Consider the following 21,145-nt stretch of genomic DNA (forward strand, 5'->3'; position numbering starts at 1 on the left):
CAAAAGGGATGAACACCATCTTGGTTGTCGTGGACCGCCTTACCAAGATGGCGCATTTCATCCCCTGCAAGGGCCTACCCACCGCCAAACAGACGGCTGACCTGGTATTGCGTGAAATCTTTAGGTTACACGGGGTTCCGGATGATGTGGTCTCTGACCGAGGAGTGCAATTCACCTCTAAATTCTGGAAAGACTTCTGCCTGGCCCTTGGGATCACGGTAAACCTGTCCTCTGCCTTCCATCCCCAGTCTAATGGGCAGACAGAGAGAACGAACCAGACCCTCGAGCAGTACCTACGTTGTTTCATCACTTATTTGCAGGATGACTGGTTGGACCACCTTCCTACGGCCGAGTTTTCCTACAATAATGCGGAACACAGTTCCACTCATTACAGTCCTTTCTACGCCAACACTGGCCTGCATCCAGCTTTCATCCCACGCCTGCCCATCACTTCCACGCTTTCAGCTGTGGCCGAACGCCTGGCAAATTTACAAGAGGCACAAGAGAACATTTCCAATAATCTCCTTGAGGCTCAGAGACGCTTTAAGCGGGCGACAGACAAACATCGTAGACCCGCTCCGGACTTTCAGATAGGAGATCAAGTGTGGCTCTCCACAAGAAACCTAAGACTGAAGGTACCTGCTCAGAAACTGGGCCAAAAATACTTGGGGCCTTTCCGGATCTCTGGTCGGATTAATGAAGTCACCTTCCGACTGGACCTCCCACATTCCATCAGGGTGCACCCAGTCTTCCATTGCTCTCTTCTCAAGCCGTTTGTAGAGAACACCTTCCCTGGCCGCCATCCTCCCCTCCCCCCCCCCCCCCACCACCACCACCACCACCAGTAAGGGTACAAGGCGAAGAGGAGTACATTGTCTCTAAGATCCTTGACTCCAGACTCCACCGGGGCAAAATCCAATACTTGATTTCCTGGAAAGGCTATCCTCCAGAAGACAACTCCGGAGGAGAACATTCATGCCCCCAGACTTGTCAGGGAGTTCCATCTGAGTCACCCAGACAAACCTTCCCCTGCGGTGCCCGGAGGTCACCTTGGAAGGGGGGGAGTACTGTCAGGACTCGAACCCGTGGCCAGTCATGTCCCAGGCGGTAGCTCTACCCACTAGGCTACCGTCTCTCCTTGGACTATTCTCTTGCTAACTTCTAACTACCTCTCTTGTCCTTGCCTTGACCTGCTGATTATTCCAATCTCTTGCACCTGCTACTTCCCTATAAAACCCAGCCCTTGAACCCAGCCCTTTGCTGGTTATTGTGCCTCCAAGCCTGTAGCAAGCTTCCTCTCTGCTCCTCCACCACTATTGCTGTTTTACCCTCGTTGCCAACCCGGACCGTTTGACCTCGCTGATTTGCCGCCTGCATTGACTCACTGCTTACCACCGACCACGCCTCCGTCTACTCCTGCTGTTACCTCGCTGCCCTCTCTGCTGCCGACCCGGACTGATCGACCACGCTACCTGCCTCCTGCTTCTGCGGGCCATTGCCACTGGACTCCATACTTCCAGCTCGGGTGTCCTCTGACTCAGGTGAGCCTCAATTGACACTACCACCCTAACAACTGTACATTGTGCGGCACAGTCTATACATACTCCCCATGAAAACTTACAATTACTTGGCTTGGCCCTTGGGGATCTCACACGCCACTTTAACACTTTGGAAGGGGTTGGGGGGCTAGTTCCACGAAGATGCCGTCCCCTCTTCTTTTCTCATCTTTTGCCGCGCTGCACATGTTCTCCTCCTCCAATAGCAGCATGCTATGAGAAAGGAGGTGGGGCCAACGGGAGCGCCGCACAGGAACGTCCTGACACTGGGTAACGTCAGGACACTGTGGGCAGTATGGTGGGTGCCTGTTCCTAGCCCACCACAGCAATGCACACCGTGAAAATAGTGTGCAATGCCAGGATGGGCTTTACGGAACAGGCACACGCCATTACATGAAGTCTGGGTTGCAGCAAGTGGGCCTGCAGGCCCTGAGCGGAGGCAGTAAGTAAGCTGTGCGGCCACATGCCTGCACAGCTTACAGGGAACACTGCCCCCCCACGCTATGCTACTGTCAGCAGGGGGGCAAGGAATAACCTAAGGAATTGCCCCCCCCCCCTTGCCCCCCTGTAGGGACGCCTATACTGCCCGCACCTCTCCGGTCACCTCTGAGATAGAAGCTGTAACGATGGGGCAGATGAGAAGGGCTGCCCGTCTTCTTTACGGCTCCGTGCCGGTACGCTGCATAGCCACGCCTATCACTATGTCTTATTTTCCGGGTATGGCTTATATTGTGCAAATGCTTAGAAATCCTGCTACGGCTTATTTTATGGTTATGTCTTATTTTCAGGGAAACACAGGTATTTTCACGCTCTGTAATTGTCTGTACAATGCCGTTCAGTCTGGGCCTACATTTGGAATACACATTCCCCTTGGAGAAAATCAGTTTATCACTTGAATGTTAAACAAATGGCCCTTTTCAAGTGGAAATTAAGATGTTTCCTGGAAATGCATACACCCATACAGAAGGGCACCTCACCGCAGAGGTCCAGAAACTTTTCAGATGGCCTACCAGAAGATGAAGAAAACATATCAAAAGCTATAACTCATCTCTGGTAAAACTCGCCTACCAAACATTCTAGTAATTGTTGAGGATGCAACAGCATGTATCATATACAGTATTGTGTATTATTATCACTTGACCAGTAGATGGCGCTGTACATAAAGGTTACCAGTTGTGTATATCTGTAAAACTTGTTGGTTTCTCTCTCTCTCTCTTTTTATACCAAGATGGCTGCGGAAATGTTTTGTATGTTTGGAACTTAATCCACACAAGTAAACCAAGTTCTGCCTCATCACAAGCTACTAGTGTCTTCTCTAACACATAACCAATAGGTTATGGGCCCAGCTCTAGACACTAGAAAAAGGAAAACTACAAGCAAGTAAGTGCTGCATCTACGATCCTACCAAATACTGTGAGGAAACAAGAGCTGCATCCAATTCACTAAAAGATGGCAAGTGCTTCAAATATGAAGTTTACAATAGCAAAGCTCAACAATACCAACTACCAGCTATGGAAGTTTAAAGGGACTCTGTCACCACTTTCTAACCCCCACTTTTAAAACTATTGTTCTGTCCATGGAGCCCTTGTGATTACAATGGTGTTGTTATATGCGAAATCTGCTGTCTCGTTTTGATAAAAAAAACCTTTTATCTAACCTGTCAATCATGTGGATAAGGTGCCCAGGGCGTTTCTCCTGGTCTGAACATGCCCAACGGCGGCGGGCGGCAGCTTCAGACCTTGACAAACACCCTGGGCACCTTATCCACATGATTGACAGGTTAGATAAAAGTTTTTTTTTATCAAAACGAGACAGCAGATTTCGCATATAACAACACCATTGTAATCACAAGGGCTCAATGGACAGAACAATAGTTTTAAAAGTGGGGGTTAGAAAGTGGTGACAGAGTCCCTTTAAGCTTGAAATGTTGTTATCCAAAGATGACTTGTGGCAGGTACTAGATACACACAGACCCAATGACTACCCGGAAGAATGGGACAGGATAAACAGGCAAGCAAAAGCAGTCATAAGCCTGTTAGTGGGGGATGGTCAACTCATTCATATAAGGAAAGAAAACACAGCTAAGGCCTCTTTCACACTTGCGTTGTCCGGATCCGGCGTGTACTCCACTTGCCGGAATTACACGCCGGATCCGGAAAAACGCAAGTGAACTGAAAGCATTTGAAGACGGATCCGTCTTCAAAATGCGTTCAGTGTTACTATGGCAGCCAGGACGCTATTAAAGTCCTGGTTGCCATAGTAGTAGTGGGGAGCGGGGGAGCGGTATACTTACAGTCCGTGTGGCTCCCGGGGCGATCCAGAATGACGTCAGAGCGCCCCATGCGCATGGATGACGTGCAATGCGATCACGTCATCCATGCATGTGGGGCGCCCTGACGTCACTCTGGAGCGCCCCGGGAGCCGCACGGACGGTAAGTATGCTGCTCCCCCGCTCCCCGCTACACTTTACCATGGCTGCCAGGACTTTAGCGTCCCGGCAGCCATGGTAACCATTCAGAAAAAGCTAAACGTCGGATCCGGCAATGCGCCGAAACGACGTTTAGCTTAAGGCCGGATCCGGATTAATGCCTTTCAATGGGCATTAATTCCGGATCCGGCCTTGCGGCAAGTCTTCAGGATTTTTGGCCGGAGCAAAAAGCGCAGCATGCTGCGGTATTTTCTCCGGCCAAAAAACGTTCCGGTCCTGAACTGAAGACATCCTGATGCATCCTGAATAGATTTCTTTCCATTCAGAATGCATTAGGATAATCCTGATCAGGATTCTTCCGGCATAGAGCCCCGACGACGGAACTCTATGCCGGAAGAAAAGAACGCAGGTGTGAAAGAGCCCTAAAAGTATGTGGACTGCATTACAAAAACTGCATGAACATGCAAGCCTAAACAGTAAACTATATCTCCAAAAGAGAGGACAAAGAGGAAGCCACAGAGTTAGCGGGCCATTCCGGAAGAAGACTGTTAGGCGAAACGGCGTTGGGTGGAGGCTGCAGGGTTGGATTTTTGTTATTTGGTGCTTTACTAAACTATATCTGCTGCGTAAACTGTATAAAATGAGTCTGGAAAAAGGGCAGGAAATGGGTGAACATGTAAAGGCTATGCTAGAGATTGCGGACCAGCTGGGTACAATAGGTGAAGAAAATAAAGACTGCTATGCAGACTTCCAGAATCATACAGTGCCCTGACGCTAGAATATGTTAGGGAAAATGAGTTGATGAATACAGCAGAAGAAAGGAAAATCTGCATAGTGAAGAGAACGAGAGATCAGAGGTAGCTCTGAAGGTGCATGAAGGCATAAGACAAAGCTAAGAAACCAGGGTATGTTTTCGCTGCAAAAAGGCCGGTCATCTGAAAAAGAACTGTTCATGGGATTATAAATCATATAATTGTACCATAAAATATACTCACATCCATAACTAAATAATAAAAACACGTGGACACAAATATTTGGGTGGAATAAATTAGGATACGGCCAACTTTATTAAAGATTATCTTAAATCAATTAAAACTGTATCAATCATACCAATAACTTAATAAACTATAATTAGACCAGCCATAAGCTTGGCCTAAACTTCAGTCTTAACTCGTCCGCTCACCTTTTCAGTGAGCGACTTTGTACCCTCCTTCTAATAAAGTGGCCGTGACAATATCAAAACTTTCAACAGGGAAGGGCGGGCGGGGGCAGCACTTCCTTCAGATGCGGTCGGGATGACAGCACAACACTGCCCGCTACCGCAACTATATAGCCCTAACCCGGGGGCCGCTTGAAACAGTCCCACCAATGCCCTACCTTTTGCTGGGCATCTCTGCATTTTTTGCCCAGCAACACCACACCATAGGTCACTTGCTGACCCAATGAGTGACCTCTGCCCCAGACCCCAGCAACCCTCTATTTTTAACCGGCTTATACACATTTTTAGGCGGGAAATTTTCCTGCCCAAAAAAACACAATGGAGGCTAATGGGATAATTATAATCCCATGAGAATCCCTCCATATATTTTTCCGGGTTCCTAACAATCTGGAAAGCTGAGCTGCGAAAGCGGGAGCTACCCACAAGAGAAAGAGCTAAAGAAGAAAATGAAAGTGCATCATGGAGTGGTACTTTTAAAGTGACTCAGAATAGTACCTCACACGGATGGTACATTGATTCAGGGGCAACAAGTCACATGACAAGCGACAAGACTTTCTTCACAGAAATTTATTTTAGTGTAAAAGACAAAGTCTTCCTAGCAAATGGGAAAAGTATTACAGCGGAAGGTAATGGTCAGGGGTTTCTGAACTGCAAAACGCCATCAGGAGGCAAGCAGAGCATCCTTGTAAAGAATGTTCTGTATGTTCCAAGTCTAGAAGGAAGCCTCCTATCAGTTAAAACCCTTGCAAGCAATGGACTCACTGTCCAGTTCAGAGGTAATGAATGAACAATTCAAAATGGAAAGCAAATTCTAGCAAGAGGAAGGTTAAATGAACATCTGTACAAACTCGTCACTGAAAGTGAGAAGGCTAAAGCGGCAACTCATAACCCACATGACAAGTGCATCCACCAGTGGTATAGAAGATTGGGGCATCGAAACCCAGAAGCTATAAAGGACTTTGCAAAGAAAGGTCTTTCAGAATAGATGAAAATATTGCCTTGCCACACACTCAGCAAGTGGCACGTGTTGCATCAAAGCAAAGGCCACCCGAACCTCTCTTCCACAGACCAGTCAGAGAAAAAACACTAAACCCATGGGACTGATACACAGTGATGTGTGCGGACCAATGAAAACCACCACATCCGGTGGGAACTGATATTTACTGACTTTCATCGACAATTATTCTAGGTACTGTGGGGTTTTGCTCTGGTAGACAGGCTAGCGGACGCAGTATAGAGGCAATCACAAAGGGCCAGATTTATCATTAGCTCAGGTCAGAATAATGGAGTGAAAAAGTCCCCAAAAAAGTCCCAAAAGCTAAAACTGCGCACAAATTTGCGACTTTTTCCTGCTCTGCGCTATGCTCGCCAGTTTTCTGAAAGTGGGCGTGTTTTCTTATGTAAATGAATCTCTAGACAGATTTACTATTGGGACTATTTAAAAAGTCGCAATTTCACTCCAGTGAGGACCATGCTTATCATATGAGACTTTTTAATAGAACATGCGACTTTTTCATAAAAACGTGCAACTTTTTCGCAAAGATGTGCAACTTTTGTAAAGCTGCTTACTGAAGGATAAACTGCTACCGTCAAACCACATTTATTACAGTCTTAAAGGGCCGATCATAAATATGACTTCGCTAAAACTGACTTTAGCCATATGTTAAAGTGGAGTGAGCTGTCAGAGTCATGATAAATCTGGCCCTTTGTCTTTAACTTGAACATTTCAGTGTTTATTCACACATAAGAAAAATTATATACTGTATACCATTATATACTGTACATTGTACGGCATAAGAACAAATGGACATACCGTATTTTTCGCCGTATAAGACGCACTTTTTCTTCCCCCAAAATGGGGGAGAAATGCCCCTGCGTCTTATACGGCGAATGCAGTCAGTTTTACATCGCTGGATGCGATGTAAAGCGAGCGGGGACTCGGGGAGGGACTGGGAGGAGGAGCTGGGGCCGGCAATAGCGGCGGGGCGGTGCAGTCACTGTACTAAAGGCCCGCCCCGCCGCTCCGGTGTACTAATAAAATGTCATATTCAATTAATGGTTACTAGATATGCCCCTTTATGCCTAATGGTACCTTAAATCCTAAGCGCATCCGTACAATGCAGGCCGGGCGGGCGGCAGCGTAACTCCCTGATGTCACGTGCCTGCGCCGCCTACTTTATGAATGAAGCAGGCGGCGCAGGCAAGTGACGTCAGTGAGTGACGCGCCGCGCCGGCTGCCCGGCCTGCCGGCATTGTACTAAAGCGCTTAGGATTTAAGGTACTTTTAGGAATAAAGAGGCATATTTAATAACTATTAACTGAATAAGACATATTATATTAGTATACTGGAGCGGCGGGGGATCTGTGGATGGCACAGTTATGGGCTGGGAGGGTCTGTGGATGACACATGTATAACAGTGCCATCCACAGATCCCCCCCCTGTAACAGTGCCAGCCACAGATCCCCCCATAACAGTGTCTGTCATCCACAGTTCCCTCATAACAGTGTCCGTCATCCACAGTTCCCCCCATAACAGTGTCAGTCATCCACAGTTCCCTCATAACAGTGTCCGTCATCCACAGTTCCCCCCATAACAGTGTCCGTCATCTACAGATCCCCCCCATAACAGTGTCCGTCATCTACAGATCCCCCCATAACAGTGTCCGTCATCCACAGATCCCCCCATAACAGTGTCCGTCATCCACAGATCCCCCCATAACAGTGTCCGTCATCCACAGATCCCCCCATAACAGTGTCCGTCATCCACAGATCCCCCCATAACAGTGTCCGTCATCCACAGATCCCCCCATAACAGTGTCCGTCATCCACAGATCCCCAGTAATAGTGCCATCCACAGACCACCTAGTTCCAAACCCACAGCACACCTTTTGGTTAAAAAATTTTTTTTCTTATTTTCCTCCCCAAAAACCTAGGTGCGTCTTATACGCCGGTGCGTCTTATACGGCGAAAAATACGGTACATCCTAATTTACACTGATGACATCTTGACGTGTTTTGAACAAGGGGACTATGACCAAATAGTTTACAAACTGAAACAAAATTTGGAAATTAAAGAGTTGGGGAACATTACTCACTACCTAGGAATTCAAATAGAGCGGTAAGAGGATGGACGCTATCTTCTTAACCAAAGTCAGAAAATTACAGAAATATTAGAACAGTTTCACATGCAAGATGCAAAGGAAGTGAGAACACCAATGGAACCAGATTATCTGAAAAACAATGAAACAGAAAACTTGTTACCTAACAATAATTATTACCGCAAGGCAATCGGAAAATTGCTATACATCGCCACCGTGACAAGACCAGACATTTCTGTAGCAGTGGGAATGCTTTGCAGGAAAGTCGCAACACCGTGTCAACGCGACTGGAACACAGTAAAGAGGGTAATGCAGTACCTAAAGGGAACAAATCGGATGAAGCTGCGACTTCCAGCATCGTCAAACCCAAAACTGATTAGAGATGTGGACGCCAATTAGGCTGGAGACACCACTGACCGCAAATCTACAAGTGGTTACATCTTCCAGTATGGACAAGGAACAATAAGCTGGTCTAGTCGGAAACAAGTGACTGTTGCACTCTCTTCAACTGAAGCGGAATACATAGCAGCAGCACATGCATGTCAAGAAGCCATTTGGATTCGTCAACTTCTACTAGACCTGGGACTGAATATGTCACAACCCACATCCATCTTTGAAGACAATCAGGGATGCATAAAGCTTACACACTCTGAGAAGATTAACCCAAGAACCAAGCACATTGATGTAAAATATCATCTGCTCAGGGACATGCAAGAACAAGGAGTTATCGACATCCAGTACTGTCCATCAGAGGAGATGACTGCAGACGCACTCACCAAACCTTTGCCAAGGGAATATCATTGTTTTCTACAAAAGAGACTGTCGTATAATTATGCTCATGCCGTTGAGATGGGGTGTTGGGACTGCAATGTATTGTATATTATCACTTGACCAGTAGATGGCGCTGTACAGTAAGGTTACCAGTTGTGTATATCTGTAAAACTTGTTGGTTTCTCTCTCTTTCTTTATACCAAGATGGCTAATGTTACAAGTTTGCTGAAATGTTTTGTATGTTTGGAACTTAATCCACACATGTAACCAACAGTCATATTTGGTATGAGAATGATCAGCCTGATAGAAATATGCTTTATTAAAACATGCCGGGGCCTGAGTATGCATTAGTATGGGGGGGAAGTCATGTTTTATTAATATTTCATGTCTGCCTGCTAAGTAAGAGAGGTGGAGCACGCACAGGTAATGAGGGCCTTCCCAGAAGGCTGTGACGAGAATGGGAGGGAGACCCCTCTCAGCTCCCCCTCTGCCAAAATGAACGATTGGGAACCTTTCATTGACACAATTTGGGGATCCAATCAACATTGGGTTGAGTTCTTTGTTCTACTGTAACCAGAACAGATTACACAATTTGTTGAGTAGTAAGAACCTTTCTGTTTTTATCCTTTTATTTTTATAACTGTTTTGTGCATGTTTATGTATGTCTCTTATTCTTTTTAATTTTTTGTAATTAAGTACGGTACCTTTTAAGTCCATTAAAGCACATCTTTAATGGTTTTGCCTTGTGCCCTGAATGAGCCCAGTAACCTCCAACTTTAAGTGTATGAGTGCGGTTTGTATTAACGTGTATTTTCTATAAGCTTGGCCTGTGTTACTGTGAGTCTGCTTGGAGTGGGCAAAGTGGGGTTTTCTATGAGCCCCTAATTAATTGGTATATTAATTTAAATGTCACAATGGTGGCAACGTGTTGGGGTGCATAAAAGCTATAACTCGGGTGTGATATACTGTAGGTTTAATCTGAGGCCTGTGTGTAGGCACGTGAGAGACTGAGTGTATGGAATAGATCGACCCTTGGCAGTCGCACTTGGGTCATGTGACAGGGCAGTTCCCGTACATGACACTGACATCGTGCCTTGGAGCCAGGGGTCACAGCATTCCTTCTGCTCCTCCTCCTTGCGGCCCCAGATAAGCTTTTCAGTTGCCTTCACTGCCTTTTCCTAGTGGGGCACCTTCTTTTTCCCTAAGAAGAGGCAAAAAAGCTCTATATGCTATGGAAGATACCTAAGAGAGTCTACCTGTTGACGACTTGTGTTAAAAGCATCAGGTTCAGCATTTGGGGAGCCATAAGTAGAGGGTTCAGGCAGAGGCTGGGGACCCCATGCATAGCTGTGTTGGTGGTACCAGTAGTAGTGGCACTTGTAGCCTTGATGGTGGCGGTAGGGGCAGTGATTTGCAACAGTGGCACTCAGGGCAAATACAGAGGAAGGAATCGGAGGGAGGTCAAAGAGCCCACAATGACATACCAGAGTGGCTTGGAGGATGAGGACTACGATAATGAGGATCTGGGAGATGGAATGGGGTGCTGAGGAGGAGGTGACATCAGAGGAGGAGGGTAGTGGGACCGAGGCAGTAATAAAGAACAGGCAACATATGGCCAAAAACTCACACAAAATGTCAGGGCAAGATCTGCTTCTATTGTGGTCACCTCGGGGACTGGTGATGATGCTGATACTGTGAGGGCAGACTCAAAACATGCCAGACTTAGGCCAAGCTCGGCTGTTGCTAGCACTGTACGAGTATCTCCTGTATAGTGTTTTTTTCTCCACAAGCCAGTACACAAAACCACTGCCATGTGCAAGATCTGTAGGACAAAAATAGGCCGTTGGAGTTCAAACACAAACATGGGTACCACGGTGATAGAAATGTGGTCATCATTTTTTGATTCAGCTAAGAAAGCTCCCATATACTCCAGATCTCAGACAACACGTTATCTTCTCCAGTGCACGAAGGTTCCACCCTACCAAAGAGAACACTCCTCCATGCTACGTCATATATGCTTTTTTGCTGTCAGTGAAGACTTCATTTCAAGATGGCACCTACAGTTAGATATTTACATAGTTCACATACAACAGTTAGTAAAACATTGCACACTGTGCTGATGCCAAGTGTTATCTCTTTTCTTATTTTCCTATTTCAGCCAATGTAACAATGCCACATGCCTCAGTGGGAATGCCCCTCTGATGTCTATATAACCTGCTTCACTTCCTGTAATAAATGAGAATTTGCTTTGACCCCAGTGTGCGTGTCACAGTTATTTTTTTCATTGCATGTAAAACGCTTGGGTTACTATTAATTTGGAGCAGTAGAGCAAACGTGATCAGCTCTGATTAAGGGCATCTTCCACAGTTGGCGCCCAACGCGGGGCTCTGGAGAAGTAACGTCGCTAGCCGAAGTTTGGGGTTCCCAGAGCACAGCGGACAACGCTTGAGGAGGAGGACTGCAGCCTCAGAGACAAGGTGAGAAAATTTTGGTTATCTCACCTGCCTCTTGATGCTCCACTGTGCTGTGGTAATCTGTTCTGCTATTGAGGTTATGAACGTAGTAGCAACTTCAGTTGATGTAAAATCCTGAGTTCCTAAAATCCTTTTGAGTTTGCTCTTCTCTGGTTGTGTTTTGTGTTTTGCTTCTGTGTGGTTTGTGTCAGGCACCTTCACAGTTAATGGTTAAGCAGAGCAAGAGATTTCCCCTGGTGGGGAGGGGGGGGGGGACTACAGTTGATTTCTGCAGGACCTGGACTGGGGCATATTTACAGATATCCCTTTAGGAGGTGGCAGATGGAGTAGCCCAGGAGGACTATGGTAAATATCTGCTGGACCTGGACTGGGGCATCTTAAGTGATCTCCCCTTAGGAGACAGCAGACCTGCAGGACCTGGACTGGGGCATCTTAAGTGATCTCCCTTTAGGAGGCAGCAGACCTGCAGGACCTGGACTGGGGCATCTTAAGTGATCTCCCCTTAGGAGGCAGCAGACCTGCAGGACCTGGACTGGGGCATCTTAAGTGATCTCCCCTTAGGAGGCAGCAGGTAGATTAGTCCCAGCTGACGGACAGACGTGGGAGCCAGAGTGTATATACTGCAGGGGTCAGCTCTGCTTGGGAGTGTGAAGTAGAAGGTGGCTGCTTCTTTCTTGGTTGTGTGTGTGAAGTGAGTGAGTAAATCCATGGGAATCTTAACCCTAGGAGTACTAGTACGGTGGCACCCTGATTCAGGGAGGAAGCTCAGAGGAAGCTAGTTTGGGAAAGATTCAGAAAGACACATTGTGTGTATGTTATAAAGCAGGGATGCTCAACCTGCGGCCCTCCAGCTGTTGTAAAACTACAACTCCCACCATGCCCAGCTGTAGGCTGTCTGGGAATGATGGGAGTTGTAGTTTTGCAACAGCTGGAGGGCCGCAGGTTGAGCATGCCTGTTATAAAGGATCATGGATGTGAAGAAGTTGAAGATTACAGGATGTGATTTTAAATGGAGAATTGAGTGCATGGAAGCATTGTGGAAAGTTAAGTGATGATGCAGTGCAGCTGCAGCGCTAAGGAAGTATTGTGTCTGTCTGTGTATCTGTGTGCCTCACGCCATGTGTGTCTCTGTTGCCCGGTGAATATAGAGGGAGAGAGAGGGGGCCGTAGCTGCACGGGAGGAGTGACGTCATGACATTGGAATGTGTGATAGCGAGTAGCTAGAACACTGTCTGCAATGCGAAGAGATAATCAAAAGGCAATGTATGTGAGGTATGGAGCATGTATGTATGTTATTTGTATGTGTAACGGGGTTCCGAAGGCGCACTCGGTCCCCCATTAGCCGCAGACCTGCTGCTTAGCTTCGGGAGCGAGGATCTGTGCTTGACCTCGTTCCCAGGGCGGCTTTGCTAGCTGGGAGGTTCCCTGCTCCTAAGTCTGCCTTGAGCGCCGAGCTGATCTGCTCGACTGGTTGGTCTGTCGATCATGTGACGCTGGCCACGTCAAATGACCCTCACTCCCCACTATAAATACAGGCAGCCTGCTGGCCACAGGTTGCCTGTTATTTTTAGGTATCTGGTGATTGTTTTGTTTCCTGCATACTTACCTGATCCTGTGTTCCCTGACGATTCTCTGCCTGCTCCTCCTGTACTGCGCATCTCTCCTGGTATTTGACCTCGGCTTTCCTGACTATTCTTTGCTCATTCCTTAGTACTGCGTAGCTCTCTAGGTATTGACACGGTTTGTAAACATTCCGTTATTTGTCTTGTCTGTCTTCCCAGCACATATCCTAAGTTAGGGACTGCCGTCTAGTTGTCCCCTGTCATTAGGACTTGCGAGGCAAGTAGGCAAAGCCAGGGGTGAGGGTGGAGCGCAGCGGTCACTATCCTCCCCCCTGTGTGTAGTGTACGTGACCATCACAGAATGTTATTCGTTAATAAGTTCAAAGACTTGTGTGTGTAAAAGTATGAGAAAGTGTTCTATATGTCTGTTCGAAATTGAATGCTATGTCTGTGTGGACCGGGAATGTGACCTTGTGTGTTGCCAACTAGAAAACTGACTAGTAGAGGAAGGTCACACAGCCAAGTTTACTGTGGGCAAAATCAGCTCTACTGATGTGATGATGAGGCCAAATTAAGAATTAATTCGAAAATGAAAGAGATCATCACACAGGGAGGGGTGTGTGTTCTGGCTTTAGGCCAAAAAAGAGTGAAATTATTACAAAGTTTCTCACAGGAGTGAACACAGGACATTCGGCCTTGAATTAAGAACATTCTATTCTTGATATTATAAAAAAACAATGCAAGCGTCAACAGGAAAATAATTAAGTATAAGAAATTGGGCTGGACAGAAATGTATGATGCCACTGACACTACCCTCCAAGATGGAGCTGTGAGACCCTACACACTCCCCCAGCAGCCATCTTAACTGAGGTAACTTCCTCACCAGCGGACATCTTAACTAATCCAATTTCCGGCCTGGCTGCCATCTTAACTCCTGTAACTTCCGGCTGGCCTAGCAGCCATCTTAACTGAGGGAACTTCCTGCCCGGAAGCCATCTTAGTTACTGGTATTTTACGGCTAGAATCGTGAAACAATACACATAGATCCAAGTAGCACCACAAGGGGTACTCATTCGAGTCAGTAAGTGAAGGATACACATATACCTATAATTAGTCATGACTGGTAGTATTGTTTCATTGTTTATTCAGATGAAATGTTTTAACTTCTATGTTTTTGTTTTTTAAGTAAAGTCAAGTGAAGCTCCCCATCCTGCACATTTTCTAGAACCGCAAAAGGATGGGATTGTGATGCAGATGGTCTCAACCGTGGTAAACTGTAGCTTTAAGCCCGGACTGTTTATACTGTCTTTCATATGATGTGGCTGAAAAATGCTAACCTTGAGATAAGATACTGCAGAAGTAGTAAAAAATGTAGACAGGCAGTGAAAAACATCAGCAAGCTAATGAAAGGTGTAGACATGCTCCCCCTGATGGTAAACTGAGAGTAGTAGTGAGAAAAAGCATATAGGGTGGCTGAAAGATACCAAGCTTGCAGAACAGACATAAGTCTTCCTGCGAGAGGCAAATGTATAGAGGAGGAGGTGTAGAGAGACAGAGAAAGTCGGGTTGTGAATGTTAGCATAATAATTTTAAACCACCTCCCCAACAGAGAAAGGAAGCAGTAGGTCTGCCACCCTATAATGGTCCTGGGAGATGGACCTGCAGAGTCTGTGGGACCCAGAACCCAGAGGGAGAGAGTGTTGTGCTGTGTGTGGTACTCCTCGTCCACACCATACGAGAGGATTGTATTCTGTGTTGCCTGGATCACTGTCCGTCTCCACAGACACCAATGTTTTTGTCATTAGGATAAGACAGGTGAGGGGGGAAAGTTAGACCAAGATTAGAAAACAGGCAATCCAGTACCTCCAGTATCGACTGTGCTTTTAAACATTTAGCAGATTCAAGTCCGGCACCAATGATATCCCTCACTCTGGGTGATGAAGAAGTAGTCCTGTATTTGATTGCTACTGGAGCAGCCAAGACAATTGTGCACAGCAAATATGGCCTCCCCTGACTTAATCTCCAAGAACACCAGTCCTTGGGTAGAAGTGGATGAGAAAGTAGTACACTCCCCTTTTTAACAGAACCCATCTGTGTTAGATTTGCACTTACCCAAGAAGTACTTGCCCGGTTGCTGGTCAGTGATAACACCCCTGTTGCCTCCTGGGTGCAGACTTGCTTGCAAAAGTATGTGCCAGCATCTCATACCAAGAGGATGGCACTGTGAAGCTCACAGATGCCCTCAATATCCAGGAACTTTCTTTATTAGCCGTTAGTGATAAAACTCCCTGGTCCATCTTTTTGTCACTACTCCTGGAAGATGAGAAGGAAGCCCTGCTTGCGGGAATGTCGGGCCATCTGTGGGTTATTGGACCCACGGATGTTGCAAGCTCCCAGTTCCTCCTGTGGAAGTGGTGATGAAACCTGGCGCCCCACTACCTAGGAAGATGCAGTATCTCTTGAGCAGTGATGGTCAGTTCGCAGTGTTCGCAAGCGAACACATGCGGGCTGCCATCTTTAGTAGACTCACCCGTCCGGTGATGCACAGGTAAGCCCTTACCTTTGCCTATGTCGGGAGCCGGTTTGAAATCAAATGCAGTCACCGGGAGCAGGCAGTTCCGAGAAGTGAGAAGGGCAAACCAACCCGAAACCAGATGGTACGTCACCTACGTGCTGTCAATGAAGCCACAGTTTGTAACAGCCCCATTGTACCCAATACACACCTTGTTGGCTCAGGTTCCCACTACCCCTACCCACTGCACTGTGATTGATTTGACAAATGTTTTCTTATCAGTACCACTACATTCAGACAGTTGGTAGTTGTTTGCCTTTATACATGAGGGTACACTGGATACCTGGGTGGTGCTGCCGCAGGGAGCCTAGAACTCACCTAGTATGTATACTGCAGCCATGTCACTCCTATCCTTTTTTACAACATGGCTGCAAGTGAGAGAAAAAAAAAAGAAAAATTTAACTTTTGTTGCATTACTGTTGCCTTCCTGGGGTGAAACATCTCATCCCTGAATTGAAGAAGACTGTGGAGGACATCCCTTTGCCCAGAAACATGAATGCACTGAGGACATCATTTTTAGGCCCAGATTCTTATTGCAGACCGTGGATACACAAGTTTGATGCAGTTTTCTTTATGATTGTTTGTCTTTTAGTCCTTTCCACCTTACAGATGAGGTGGTGGATGCCTTTTATGCCTAAAGATGACAAGTTTGTGCTCCCCCGCACTGTATCAGATTATCACATTTAGATTGTATTGTACAGAAGTGAATGGCCATGCCTCAGCTGTCCTTACCCAACTGCATGGCCAGTGACAATGCCCTGTGGCATATTATTCAGCCAGACTTGACCCCGTGGCTAGAGGTGCCCCTTTCTGCATCAGAGCTGTAGCAGTTGTACAAGCCATGCTTGATAAAGGTTCTGAGATAGTCCTGAACCACAAAGTGACATTGATATTACGTCTATCTTCATGAAAGTACAACCCAAGAACCTTTTTGTTACCCGCAGAGTTAGATGTGATATCTTACAAAGTGTGTGGTTTAACTCTGCTAAATCCTTATGTGCCGGAAGAAGGCCACAGTCCGGTTAGGACTGATCCTCGGTATATCTCTGCTTGCTGATTTGAATGTTCATATTCATCCTAAGGATAAGCAAATTGGTTTTCATGTAGTTTTATAGGGCTGAGAAAAGACATCTGCCCATCCAGCTCAGCTTAGACCTTGTTTACATCACCGTTTCTCCTTTCCGTTCTCCGCCTCCGTTGAGGAGCAGGAGAACGGAAAGGACGGATTCTGCAGATAACTGAGACCTAACTGAGTGTAACGGAGCCTAAAGACCCCATAGACTATAATGGGGTCCGTTCGGTGTCCGCTCAGAACATGATTTTTGAGCGGAGACGAAGGCCTGAATGAGGCTTTAGGAATGTGATGTGAAGGCAAGAGAGAGACAACGGTATATATGTGTTTTAGTACACCAAAAATTTACTAAATTAACAGTTAATAACTGATCCCGACCATATGTTTATTGTGTTGATTTTTTAACCTACTACTAACACATAGGATCATGTCATGGACTTTCATTGTAGATTGTATTACCTTTCTTGGCTTCTCACAATTGACACTGTTACAGATGATCATGACGTATCGCAAACGTATTTCCTGAAGCTTATAGATCAAGTGTTTTAATTACTATCATGGATTCAGTGTTGATTATTTGTCCTAATTACTAATATATGGGACCATTCTAGATAACATTATCTTTATAGACTTGTTTATCTATCGCTATTGTAACTTTTTTCATCAATCTAGTCATCAAAATATTGTGCCTATCAGGGATATTATTGTGTTGATGTATGATCATTCACTTTATTTGATTAATGTAATGTTTTTCATTGACAAAGGGTATTCATATGATGCCTGAAATGTCCAAAGATGTAATATTTTGGATCCAGCCACACATGTTGCCTCTGGAGCAAGGGGGAGGGAAGAGTTAGGGCACTTAAATTTTTCTTCCAGATTTCCAGATCCAGAGGAAGAGGCTCATGACTGTTTGCAGATTTGGTAAATCAGCTATTAGATAATCCAGATCATGTGCTCTTTGTGGATGGATCGAGGTATGGCCAGGAGGGCAGGTACTACACAGGTTGGGCAGTGGTGATTAAACATGACACGAAAAAGCATAGCCCTTACCACCACACATGTCAGGCCAGAAGCAGAGCTAAGGGCTCTGGAGATGGTTTGCAGTTATGCAGAGGGAAAAAGCAGCCAACATTTACCCAGCTGATTCCAGGTATATCCCATTACTATAGGCCCATTTAGAAAGCCAGAGACTTCCTGACCACTTCAGGTAAACCTATGAAAATGCGGAAGCAGTGAGGTCTCTTGTAGAAGCCCTCATGTCGCCAACTTGAGTCACTGTAAAACAGACTCAAAGGAGGCAAAGGGAAAAGCCAAGGCAGATCAGGCGGCAACAATGGCTGCCAAATTTCCTAGGCAGACCCCTGCCTTAGTGGACACAACTCAGGTCCCTGAAATAACTCCCCCTGTCTCGCTGGAAGCTCTTAAGACCTTACAGAACCAGGCGGGGGAAGGAGAAAAGGGACCAGTGGATGCAAAAAGGGGGGACTGCGAATGAGGAAGGCCTAACACAGTTCCAAGGAAAACTCTGCCTTCCCAGGTCCCTCTAATCCACAATGGCACAGGCAAACCATGGAGTGACGCACCAGAAAAAAACTGCTGTGTGTCATTTAGTACATAGCGCATGGTACGCCCCAGGGTTTAGCACTGTAGCAGCCAGATATTCTCAAGGATGTATGATTTTTGCCCAGAACAACGTGAGACAAGGTGGTTGACATACCCCAGAAACACACGTCTTGCCCTTTGCATCTGCTTTAACGCTTGCAGACTACCTTCAACTACCCAAGGTGGGCATGTATGAGTATGTATTGGTGTGTGATGACTTGTTTTCAGGATGGCCAGAAGCATACCCGGTAGCTAAGACCACAGCAAAGAAGATTATGGCTGAAGTTGTATGCAGGTATGGGGTACCTGAGACCATTGAAAGTGACACAGGTGTTCACTTCACAGGTGAAGTGATGCAGGAGATGATGAAGGTTTTGGGTGTAGAACAGGGCTTACATGCTTCGTGCCATCCAGAAAGCAGGGGTAGAGTAGGGAAAAAAGGAACTGAATGGGACACTAAAGGTAAAGATTAAAAAAGCCATGAACAGAGTGCCTGCTGGTAGCCATCTTTTCAGTAAGGTATACCCCTAACCGTGAGACAGGCCTTAGTCCCTATAAGGTTCTTTGTGGGTCACGCTCTAGGACAGGATTGTATTTCCCACAGTGGCTCCAGATGCAACATGGTTGTCTGACAGATTATGTGATCAGTTTGCACAAGCGTTTGATTAAAATACATTCTCAAGTTTTTGCTTCACTTCCAGATCTTGATAAAGTACCAGGAACCCACCCACTTGTGTCTGGAGATTGGGTGCTGGTAAAAAGACACGTTAGAAAAGTCCTTAAAACCCTGTTTTGATGATCCATTCCAAGTGTTGTTGACCACAAGCACATCAATGAAGCTTGAAGGAAAGACTAATTCGAGTCATTTCAAGAAATTGTTGAGTCTGGAGACTTGAAAGGATGCTTCTTGTTCCCCCTTGTGTGACTGCTGATCCGGACTAAAAGAATATAGATTCTAATTGAGATAATAAAAATGGGTTTCTAGGTAGGGGAATAGTTCTTATGTTCACAATAATCAATAGCCAGGTCATGAATGCCCTAAAAGGGCTTACTTCCTATTCCTAAATTTATCTTTAATTCTGCTTGTTCTGATGTTGTCTCATCCCCTGCATTAGGAGGTTTTTGTTCAGCTGAGGCTACCCCGGAGATGCTCATGGGAGACCTCCATAAGGATGGGAGACCTCCATGAGGGTGGGAGACAAAGTCCACTTAGTTCTGTTGGTCCCCGCCCTGCTTACAGTGCCACGTGGAGATCATCGACCATAGGGACTGACATCTGACTTCCCCATGTTAAATCCAGTGTAATGGGAGGTTATACACTAGGATAGGTTGTCATGAAAGCTGGCAAAGAGGATTCGGACCACTGGGGCAGATGTGCTAGGCTTTCATTAGGGAAAGAATGAGGTCCAAGGGGGGACTGATAGAGATGTGGTCATCATTCTTTGATTCAGCTAAGAAAGCTCCCATATACTCCAGCTCTCAGACAACACCTTATCTTCTCCAGAGCACGAAGTTCCACCCTACCAAAGCGAACACAACTCCATGCTACGTCATATATGCTTTTTTGCTGTTAGTGAAGACTACATTACAAGATGGCGCCTACAATATCTGTACAGATATTTACATAGTTCACATACCACAATTAGTAAAACATTGCACACTGCGCAGATGCCAAGTGCTATCTCTTTTCTTATTTTCATATTTCAGCCAATGTAACAATGCCATATACCTCAGGGGGAATGCCCCTCTGATGTCTATATAACCTGCTTCACTTCCTGTAATAAATGAGAATTTGCTTTGACCCCAGTGTGTGTGTCACAGTTATTTTCTTCCGTGCACGTAAAACCCTTGGGTTACTATTAATTTGGAGCAGTATAGCAAGCGTGATCAGCCCTGATTAAGGGCATCTTCTACAATGGCTCTAATGCAATACATCAGGCAACATCACCAGATCCTGTAGAAAAATAGAACTGGCCAGCATTTGGAACAAGTCTGTCTTCTTTGTGGCAGCCAACCCGCATCCCCCGCAATATAGTGTCCTTGTCATCATCAGCTGCTTCTTCTACCCTCTTCCTCGTCTTCTCCTCCATCTTGAAACATCCATAACAGAATGTGTGGCCATGAGACAACTATTCGCAACAATCCAAGTTACTGGTTGCGCAGTTGGTGCCATACCACATAGTTGTGGTAAGAGATGAGGTAATTTCATATTTTGAAATCCGTTCACGCTTCGTTTGGTGGTAAAAGCAGAATTGCGTTATGGACTCCATTACCACGGACCATAACGCATTTCTATGACAGAATGCATATTCATTCCATCATAATAGAAGTCTATGGGCTGCAAAACGGATCCGTCCTGTTTCCGTTATGCAGGGGAGTCCTCTCCTGCTTAACGGAAACGTGACGGATCCGTTATGCAGGCCATAGACTTCTATTATGATGGAATGAATAACGGAATGTCTCTAAAGGCATTCGGTTATGCATTCCGTCAGAGAATTTCATTATGGTCCGCGGTTACGAAATCCATAACGTAATTCACAGTTTACCACCAAACGAAGTGTGAACGAATTTTAAAATATGAAATTCGCTCATCTCTAGTTGTGGTAATTGTAGTGCAGTTCTGCACCTTCCCCAAAATTGAATTCATCAGGCATTGCTAGCTATGTCCAGCTGTCCATAAAACTTATCATCATGGAAATGTGGCACAGTTCCAAGCTGTCACCAAAATTTATTTATTTTTCTATGCCATAAGCCACAGTTTTTGCCATGACTGTGGGATGGACAGGTGT

The 21,145-nt window shown here is 45.9% G+C and overlaps 1 long non-coding RNA gene across 1 annotated transcript; it reads left to right on the forward strand.

The window, feature by feature from the left end:
* Positions 1 to 2,804: 2,804 nt before the first annotated feature.
* Positions 2,805 to 20,157, forward strand: LOC122934987. Its single transcript, XR_006388753.1, has 2 exons — positions 2,805 to 2,936; positions 19,058 to 20,157. It is a non-coding gene; the product is annotated as an uncharacterized LOC122934987 (long non-coding RNA).
* Positions 20,158 to 21,145: the final 988 nt, after the last annotated feature.

Source organism: Bufo gargarizans, chromosome 4 (genome assembly GCF_014858855.1).
Source record: "Bufo gargarizans isolate SCDJY-AF-19 chromosome 4, ASM1485885v1, whole genome shotgun sequence".
NCBI lineage: Eukaryota > Metazoa > Chordata > Amphibia > Anura > Bufonidae > Bufo > Bufo gargarizans.